Genomic DNA, 9,136 nt, shown 5'->3' with positions numbered 1-9,136 from the left:
AGTGATGGAGCTGGGCATGGACCTTAGCGACTGCGACATCCTGAAACGAAAATGCCAGCAGGATTAGGTCTGGTCTCTACTATTTGCTTGCAGTTTATCTCCAAGTGCCTGTTGGCCAGTGGCCCCTGCCTTGCTCTAAAATGGATCGACTTGCGGAGTAGGAGGGCCGAAAAGTCTGCCCAAAAAATTACCATACAGCTGCCGAAGGGCAAAGTTTTGCATTTTAATAGTCTCTTAACTGCCGGCCCATTTCAATGTGTGTGTTTGTTAAAAACCGGGGAGGCAGAACGAGATAGATTCAGAAGACCAGGTGCTGCTCTAATTCGTAGAGAGATTTGTATGCGATTGAATTTTCAACTTGGTTGATTTTCAGCTCGGTTGCAGGGCACTTGAAATGAGAGCGTTCTCATGATCCGAGTGGGATGTTGAATGGGTAAACAGTAGCCATCTGAAACAGAAAATGTTTCACAGAGTTTTCCCCGAAGCCCAGAGACAAAATAACCTTGCAACTATGTTTTATTAATGCCCAGATTTTCTCTTGAGCCTACGGTGCTTCCGACTTCCCCATTGCTGCGAAAAGCATTGGGTATTCTATCAGCAATTTCAACTGGAATTTTCGGAGATTATTTTGACAAGCCCAGAGGCAAAACCAATTTAAGCTCGCTCGCCTTTATGCATATCTCATAGAGATACAGGCTGCGAATAATTGAAATTAATTAACTCTTCTTGATCCATTCGAAATGCAATCAGCAAAACCCAACTCTTTCGGTGGAGTCTCACTGTTTAGCTAAATTCTAATGACTCAGTCATTTGGCTTGATGTGTGGCCATCAGCAGGAGCACCCTTATCTGGGGCCAGCAGCCCAGATCCAAGCACCGCCAAGTCGCCAAGTCTCTTGGCTTTTTCCCATTCTTTCGCTGAATGTACGAGTAAACTCGTATGTATGTGCATATACCCCTCGGTTTTTGTTTTGGAAGAGATTCGTGACGTGGCGAGCTTGCTTCCACGCTAATGCACGCTCTGCAAAGTATGCAAAAATTTTGACGCATGCTTCACTGTGTGTGTACCTGTCGGTGGCAGAGTGGCACTATGGTGGAGGGAAGCAGAAGCAGCCATCAGTATTATAAACATTAACGGCTTTTACTTACTCTCGTTCGCAGTTCGTGGTCGCTTCTTTTGCACTTGACACAAAAGCAAAAGCGCCCATGTCTCTCCAGCATCATTGCAGCGATTTCTCATGCGCCATGTGCGCGGTATTTGAGGCACGTGGCACCGCCTCTGGCCTGCAGTGCGATAAAAGGCGACAAAATGTTTGCTTAATAAGTTTCAGCTACACTTTTGCCCGGGTCTCTATTTGTTAATCCCATTCAGAGAGTGCAACCACATGAAAGAAAAGGAGCGACAAACAAACAAAGTCTCCGCTTTCCCAACCGACTACCTAGAATACCCCTACCCCTCCTCGCTTTTGCGGTCATTGGCCATGGACTCTAGCGTAGCCTCTCGCCATGCCAGGCACGTTTCAATTCATTTAAAAACTTGAATCAACTTTCCGTTGAAGGTCAACTTGAATCAGCCCAAGAGACCGCGAGGGTGAAAATAGGGGTAAATTGTTCTCAATTCTGTGCAACTGTTTGCCTACAAATCAATGACCTGTGCAAATGAAATATTGATTTCAGTTAATACAAAAGGCCGCGGCGCTTGTAATCTCTGTCGCTGGTGGATTCGTACATATGTATTTATATGGCAGCCAGTATGGTAGCTTCAATAAAGCGTTAAATCTGCATACAGGCACACATATGGATGTGGCACAGACAGGCTCAGTCGGGAGAGACAGCGTTGGCATTCAATTAATATGAAACACATTCATCACTGTCAGCTTATGCTCCACACGCTCGTGCGAGTGTTTTACCGAATCGGTACTTTAAGGCTCGCCGGAGTGCGTTGCCGCTTTAAATTCAACGCTTAATGTCCTGGCAAGATGTCAAAGGAAGCTTCGTGCTAAAGAAATATGTCTCACACCCAAACCCAATGGCAGTCACCCACTTCAATGTTACGTATAAGCACTGCTGGCTAAGGCCTGTTGTTAAATGTGTAGGCATAGGCTGTCAATGGATTTTGAACGCGAGCGCTTTAAATGGAATTTCTCTCGACCAATTGCCGACTCTGATAGCTGAACGAAATTTCAAATTTAAATTTGTAAGAAGCAATTACCAGACTGGAGCTTTGATGTGGCTGTTTAGATGCTTTGAACTCCATCCAGTGAAAAAATACATGAATAACAAAGCAAAAATGCGCACAATGTCAGCGTACACTTAATGAGATCCGCTCCTGACTGATGGCTGATGGGGCCCTAGTCGGAGCTATTTCAATTTTGAATGACTGCGACATTGCCCCCTAGGGGGTTGGGAGAATGGGTTGCGGAGGCGAGTTCTCTTTTAAACGTCTTAATGGCTAATTAAATGAAATTGAACAGGTCCGCACTTAATGGCAGGCACAGGCAGGTGTATTAAAAATTAATAAAAAGAGAAGGCCAAAATGCTTATAGAGCGGCGTGGGCAGATGGTGCTGTGTGGGCAGATGGTGGCTGGTGGTGGTGTTGTTGTTGTGGGGTGTGATTCTTTTTATTGGTTCCTGTCCATGTCCCATGGCTTTTTAATTAACTTTTCCGAATGGCGTTGCCAGGCCAACGGGTTTTGTGGGCAGACTTCCACCAAGTTCTCCTACAAGGCAGCGAAAATTTGATAAAATTTAAAATGCTGTCTGGTTTTCTGGGCAGTTTTGTTTATGGTGCACCACACGGCGTATGATAAATCTTATTTCCGTGCCTCTTTCTGTCTCTTTCTCTCTGTCTCGGTCTCTGTACATTTCATTAAATAAATTGTAATTTATCAAACGGCCTTGCGGCAAAAAGCAAATCAAATAAATTACAGAGAAGTTGAACAACTTTGACCATTAAATGCTGCAAACCAAATAAGGCCAATGACGATTGTTTTATTTTCTTTTTTGTTGGTTTTATTTGCCAACCATTTCATTGCAATTGATTTTTGATGTCAGCTGCACGAGCAGACAGAGACAGGCGTGTCCTTCCTCTCGTTCCCCCAGCTCCTTAAATACCCCTGGCCCCCACACCAGGACTCGACTCGGCTCAACTCGACAAGTGCTGTGGCTGCGGCTTAAGTTTGTCGGCAAATTGAAAACTTTGTTGGTTAACCTGGCTGTGAAAATAGGGCTGGGAGAACGTGGCAACGAAAGGCAGGGGAAAACAGAAATGCCCCAAAGCCTGGGCGCACATCAATACAGCATTCTTTCGTCGTCATCCCCGCAATACCACCATCGCACCTCTCCGCACCGCACCGCCGCACAAAATAAACAGTCAACAGGACAAGCCGCCGAAACCAGAGCTTTGGTTGCCAGTTGTGGCTCCGATTTCTTGCTCCGACCCTGATTGCATTAGCCAATCACTCAGCCGCCGGGGAATAGACTATTTGATACCGAGCCTGCTACCAATAGTGTAAAAGCTCTAGTAGGATACAAATCTGTAGCTGTTTTTTTTTTGCCAACTAACAGGTGTTTGAGTAAAGTTTTACTATTTAAACTAAATAAATAAATCGGCAACGGGACAAACATAAATTTGAGGCGCAAAAAGTCTGGGAAGTGAATGAAGGAATGATGTGAGGCTTTGCAAAAGCTTCTTACGACTTTGGTCCAGACAGGAGCTCAGGACCCGGCCTGGCACCTGCTCATGACTGATGGGGTCCTGGGCGCCTTATGGATCAGAGCAACGGTCTCCTCGTCGTCTACCACGACGTCCGTGCTGGAAAAGGCGGAGTGGCCAGTGATCTGGCTGTAGAGAGGCTGCATCACCCGAATGGTGGATACCCTCTCTCGCCAGGTGCGCCAGAAGTACGACTTGAAGATGTATCCCCCGAACTCCAAGATCATCGGCCTCTCCTGCGACAGCGGGGGTATCAGCTGTAGATGTTTGTTGACACTGATCATCATAAGGCAGCGATCAAGGTAGCGGTAGAAATTGAAGCGAATCAACTTCAGCGGGATGAGGCTGACCAGTTCGAAGCACTCGATCTCCGGATCGAGGCCATTGCCATAGGTGCTGCCGGCCTGTCCGTGCTTGAAGAAGTTGTCACACCCAAATATAATGCGGCTGGAGGTAAGCGCCACATGGTACTGGCGTAGTCCCATGCCACGGCTATTCACCAGGGTGAAGGGGTTCTCGACCAGCACTGGCTCGTAGATATCCTAAAACTCGGCGAGCAAAGTTTTCTGCACTCTGAATATCACGCTGGGACACCAATAAAGACGACAGCGACAGAAACTTTGGTAATAATTTAATTGAAATGTCAATCAAACTTTTGTAGCTCGTTTGTGTGCTTTGTCTATTTATTTGTTTGTATTTGCTGTCGATGATGACGCCTGCTTTGGTATCGAAAAATGTAGAGCCATTTCGATTCTGCAGATCGTCTGCAAATGCAAATCCATTAGCATCTACATGCTCTTATGGACCTCGGGGCTCTGGGATTAGCAGAAATTAAATTTGCATAGGAATTTAAATTATGGATAAAGTATGGATAGTTGCCAGAGTTAGTGCGAGTGCCAGTGGCATTGCGAATGCCATGGTCAGCGAAATAATCATTCAGCATGGATGACGACACGAAATGCTTGCATTAGGTGTAGTCAGTCGAAGAAAACCGACAGCGTTGATGAGCATAATGATGCGCCCAGCCGGAGGACACCAGGAGCTGTCAGGAGAACTTCCAGTAAATGGTACATCCGTGCCGTCGTTCAGTTTGTTCTTGTCCATTAACCGTAATGGGAATATTAGACAAATATAAGATGAACCTGCAGGACAGACAATTGTTCAATGATTGTTTGATTAGATTTAAAAAAGTTTTTTACTCCCCATTCCCATTCGTTGAGAGTCTAACCAGTTCGTTGCCCGAGGAGCACTTTTTTCACACTTCATTTTCCTGTTTTTCCTTCGACATGGTTGGTAGTGTTGGACAGAATTTCGCTGCCGTTGCAAGTTAAGTTCTTGTACCGAAAAGTAAAAACGCAACCATTCATATGTACGGTTTATTTGTGACTAATAAATGCTCTGCTCGCAGGCAGATAGAGACCGAAACGAAAGGGAGAACAAAAAGGGAGATAAGAGAACGTCGCTTCGTTACGTCTCTCACTCATACATACGTCTACATACTCATATGTCTGCCAATACATGCGTGCATTGCTAGAGATGGTCATTCTTCAACACCCTTCCTCAATGCGTGCATGCTTACAAATTCCATTTAACTCAATTTAAACTTAACAATTTTGTAAATTCGACATGCTTTCTCTTAGGGAGATTCTTGGTCAAGATATCTGCAACCATATCTGTTGTACTAGCATACTTTAACTTAACTTGACCTTCTTCTACAATCTGTCGTACAAAGTGATATCTAATATCAATATGCTTGGTCCTTGAGTGATGCACTGGGTTCCTAGCCAGCTCTTGTGCGCTCAGATTATCGTCATATAAGGTAGTTGAGGTAGCTTCATCTCCACAGCCAATTTCGATGATTAAGCGACGTAAGAATATGGACTCCTTACACGCAGCCGACAGTGCCATGTATTCTGCCTCCGTGCTGCTAAGTGCCACGCTGCGTTGTTTCTCAGATCGCCAAGAAATTGGGCCACCTGCCAAAAAATAAACATAGCCCGTATACGACTTCCGGTTAGTTCGATCGCCGCCCCAATCCGCATCCACATATCCAGTAAGTGGCTGGTGACACCCTTTGTAGTGTAGTTTGAAGTTCATCGTCGCTGCCAAGTACCTCAGAACGTGCTTCACACCAGCCAGATGCTCTGCGTGCGGATCTTTGTTCCTCTGGGCCAACTTTGCAACTGAATGCAAAATGTCCGGTCTGGTTGTGAGTGCCAGCCACATCAGCTCACCAATCATGGATTGATACATGACAGGATCAACCTTTTGACACTGCTCATTAGTACAATCCACCTGGAACCCCACATCCAACGGAGTAGCCACTGGTCTACATTTGTCCATGTCGTGAGCTTGAAATAGTTCCTTGATGTATTGCGAGTGGCCTATGGTGATAGGCCCAAGCTCACCTTCACGGTGCACCTCCATGCTTAAAAACAGCTCTGGAACACCTTTGTCGATACATTCGAACGCATTTGAAATAGCCGATTTGATACCGAGCATGTCCTCTTTGGACTGACATGCTATAAGTAAATCGTCAACATATACCAAGATTAACGATAAGTTACCTTTCCCTCTCTGCTGGTAGAGGCACGGCTCGTTGTCACAGGAAACAAAACCCAGATTAGTCAGGACGCCATTCAGCTTCGAATTCCATTCCCTTCCTGACTGCTTCAATCCATATATTGCCTTTTTAAGCAGCATAGCCTTCGCTGGATAAGCTCGATCAATGTACCCTTGTGGTTGCTTCATGTACACCGTATCGCTCAGGTCACTGTTGAGGTATGCCGTACATACATCCATTTGGTTGACATATAATTTCAATTCTGCTGCTAGCGCAAGAATAAATCGCACGCTCTCCAGTCTGCAGACTGGAGAAAATGTTTCCGCATAGTTTATGCCGTACTGCTGGGAGCAACCTTTTGCCACCAGCCGCGCCTTGAATCGTTCGATTTGACCATCTTTGTCGCGTTTCAGGCTATATACCCATTTGCATCCAACTGCTCGTTGTCCTGCCGGTAAGTCTGCCAACTGCCATGTCTCGTTTGCCATTAATGCCTCATATTCGCGTTGCATCGCTTCGGACCAATGTGATGCATGAATACTGATCAACGCCACCTCGTAGGATACTGGAATCTTTACGTCGCTGGCAACCAGAGCACCAAGAATGTTGTACTCCTTTCTCGGACGGCCAGGCTTGCCGGTCCAAATCAGCCTTGGTCTGCCAGGTCCAACGCGAGGAGCTGGCTCATCTGACTCAACCTTTTCTGTTGCGCTCTCGTACCCATCAGTACCGCTGCTACTGGGATTCTCCCTGTCAACGCTTGCACCATGGCTGCTGTCTCCACCGCTGCTGTCAATGTCATCAGTATCGCCGCCTGACTGCATGCTAACTTCTGCCTTCGGAAGTTCGAATGTGACTGTATCCTTGTCGTCTTGGATCTCGTCAAAGAGAACATCTCGCCTCTCAATCACCTGATGAGACACAGGGTCATACAGTCGATAGCCCTTAGCCGCTACTGAATACCAATCATGCGATATTCTTTGCCTTTTGGTTGAAGTTTACTCTTCCTTGGACCCTTGTCCAAAGCTACTGCAACGGAGCCAAAAACCTTTAGATGACCAACAAAAGGTTTCTTACCAGTCCACGCTTCCATAGGCGTCATACTGGTCAGCGCCTTGGTCGGTGATCGATTCCGTACATACACAGCTGCGTTGACTGCCTCAGCCCACAAGGATTCGCCTAATCCTGACTGGACCAGCATACATCTTGACATTTCCACCAGAGTGCGGTTTGCCCTCTCAGCAACGCCGTTTTGCTGTGGAGTGTACGCCACTGTCAGCTGCCTCTCAATCCCATTAGTTTTCAGAAATTCATCAAACGATTTGTTGACAAATTCACCGCCATTGTCGCTCCGGATACATTTGAGACTTTTTCCCGTTTGCCGTTCAACCAGGGTTTTGAACTCGACGAACTTCTGGAAGACTTCATCCTTTGTCCGCAGGAAATACACAAATATACGCCTTGATTTGTCATCGATGAAGGTTAGAAAATACTTTGATCCAGCAAGCGACTGTGTGCCAAAGGGCCCGCACACATCTGCATGAACTAGTTCCAATATATCTTGAGCTCTACTGGTGGTTGCAACAGGAAATGGTTGCGCATGAACCTTGCTGACCATACATGTTTTGCAATTCATATTCGCCGGGAAAACCATATTTTCAATGCCGCGCACCATTCCTTTGCTGATCAAATCTTTCATACTACTGATGTTCAAGTGGCCGTACCGTTTATGCCACAGGGCACCATCAGCCTTAACCGCCGCAAAACAGTTTTTTTGTTTTCCTCGAAACATCTACAAGTTTCCAACTCTGTTCGTCTTTACAATGCATTCGCCATTTTGGATAACTGGTGCATATTCTTGTCCAAAAGTGACGAAACATTTATTCTGTACAGCGCTGCTCACCGAGAAATAATTTCCATTCATTTCGGGCACATAGAGAACATTCTTTAACAGCAGCGTGCATATCTCTGTCTTCAGCTCTACTTCCCCTTTTCCTTCAGCTTTTAGGAAACCGGAGTCAGCCAGACCAATCATTTCTGTGTGTTTCTCGAACTTTGTGAATAACTGTTTCTCACAACACATGTGGCTTGTGGCACCACTATCCAAACACCACATACTCTTTTTCAAATTATCTGCGTCCAACGCATTTAATAGACTGCACTGCTTGTTCTCCACTCTTGCTGCCCTTTCCACATTTGCGCTCTCCTTCTTACACTGAGCCTTCATATGCCCGCGCTCACCACACTTGAAACATATCATTGTATTGTTTCTCTTCTTTTGCGCTCTGTGCGCGGCAGGCTTATGTACTGCGGTATATGCCTTTGCGTATTCCTTTTGATCTTCTGTGTTTCCCTTTCGTTCGCCTTCTTCCTTCAGTTTTACGCATAGAACATCGAAAGTCGGCAGACTGTCGCGCGTCTCTATGGCGACAACGAAATTTTCGAATTGTTCTGGAAGGCTTGACAACAAAACAATTGAGCGCAGTTCATCATTTAGCTCGATTCCTACTGACCCAAGGCCATCAAGAATATCCACGAACTCATTAATGTAGCTTGAAATGCTTTGCCTTTGGTCCATGCGCTTGCTTAGCAAATTCTTGTACAGTTGAACCTTTCGTACAGGTCCACTTGGTTGATGAACACTCTTTAATTTGTTCCATGCTTCGGACGACTTACTGAAACTTTTAATGTATCCCAACTGTGAAGTTTTCACACTCAATGTGATCATGGCCAGCGCCTTTTCATCCTTGGCCTGCCAATTCACACCTTCGGGAACATTCGTTGGTAGCAGGTCACCAGATGCCACACTCCACAATTCAGCGTGCACACAGACCGCATTTGAATACACCAGGAGTCAT

General features: G+C 45.9%; 1 pseudogene; it reads right to left on the bottom strand.

The window, feature by feature from the left end:
- Nucleotides 1-3,560: 3,560 nt before the first annotated feature.
- On the bottom strand, nucleotides 3,561-4,819 carry LOC117192942 (annotated as a pseudogene).
- Between the last annotated feature and the right edge of the window lie 4,317 nt (nucleotides 4,820-9,136).

The sequence above is a fragment of the Drosophila miranda genome, assembly GCF_003369915.1.
Source record: "Drosophila miranda strain MSH22 chromosome Y unlocalized genomic scaffold, D.miranda_PacBio2.1 Contig_Y2_pilon, whole genome shotgun sequence".
NCBI classification, from domain to species: Eukaryota; Metazoa; Arthropoda; class Insecta; order Diptera; family Drosophilidae; genus Drosophila; species Drosophila miranda.
This window is presented reverse-complemented; position numbering and strand designations above follow the sequence as displayed.